A 1153-nucleotide genomic window follows, 5' to 3' on the forward strand; every position below is an offset into this window, starting at 1 on the left:
TAAATGCTTCTTCCCTTCCCTTACAAATTTATGCATCCAAATTCTCTGACATAGGATGGCCTGTTAAGAGTTTCTTTAAGGACCCATGTGTACAAAAATATTTATAGCAACATTCTTTGTAGTAGGAAAGGCCTGAAAACTAAGGTGGTGTCCATCAATTAGGGAATGAATGGCTGAACAAATTGTAGTTTAAGAATGCAATCAAATATCACTGCATCTTAAGAAATTATGAATATGGGACCTGTAGTGACCACAGGAGAAGATGGCAGCACCCGCTACGTCTAGGATGCTCCAACAGGTATGCCGCTTCACCACTTCAGTGAGCAGACCATTTGCTAAATTCTTCAGGCCTCCAGTTCAAGAGTATGATCTAGAAGGTCAATATGCCACTGTTCTTTATTCAGCTGCATCTAAGCAGAATAAACTGGACGTGGTAGGATCCCAAAATGATTGATTCTATTATGAATCCCCATATAAAGCGTTCTATTAAGATAAAAGTGACATAATAGTGACATAAGTGACATAGCGAAAGAGAACATTTTCCCTCATCACAACCAACCTCATGAAATTGCTTGCTGAAAATGGTTACTTAAACAATACCCCAGAAGTCATTTCAGCATTTTCTACCATGATGAGTGTGCATGGTAGAGAAGTACAGAGCTCAGTTACTACTGCATCTGCTTCAGATGATATAACTCTTTCAGAATTACAAACAATCCTGAACAGCTTCCTAAGGAAAGGCCAAGTCCTGAAAATAAGGTTAAGACTGACCCTTCAATCATGGGAGGAATGATTGTTCGTATAGGAGAGAAATATGTTGATATGTCTGCAAGAACCAAGATCCAGAAGCTAAGCAGGATTATGAAGGAAGCTGTTTGAAAATGACATTTTTCCACAACTCATCAATGAAACTTCGAAAAATTGTGGAAACAATAAAGTACTTGGAAAATTTAAAAAAAAAAGAAATTATGAATATGAAGTATTCAAAGAAACTTAGAAAACGTATAAGAACTGATGCAGGATGAGGTGGGCAGAACAGGAGAGCAATTTAAATGATGACCACAGTAGTATAAAGGAAAATAATTAAAAATTTTCAGAACTCTGATCAATGCAGTGACCAATCATTAGAAGACTAATGATTATGATATATGCC

The 1153-nt window shown here is 36.8% G+C and overlaps 1 pseudogene; it reads left to right on the forward strand.

Annotated features, from left to right (window-relative positions):
• The first annotated feature begins 262 nt into the window (after positions 1-262).
• Positions 263-879, forward strand: LOC114051956 (annotated as a pseudogene).
• The last annotated feature ends 274 nt before the right edge of the window (positions 880-1153 follow it).

This window comes from Vombatus ursinus, unplaced genomic scaffold (genome assembly GCF_900497805.2).
Source record: "Vombatus ursinus unplaced genomic scaffold, bare-nosed wombat genome assembly UNPS02014807.1, whole genome shotgun sequence".
NCBI lineage: Eukaryota > Metazoa > Chordata > Mammalia > Diprotodontia > Vombatidae > Vombatus > Vombatus ursinus.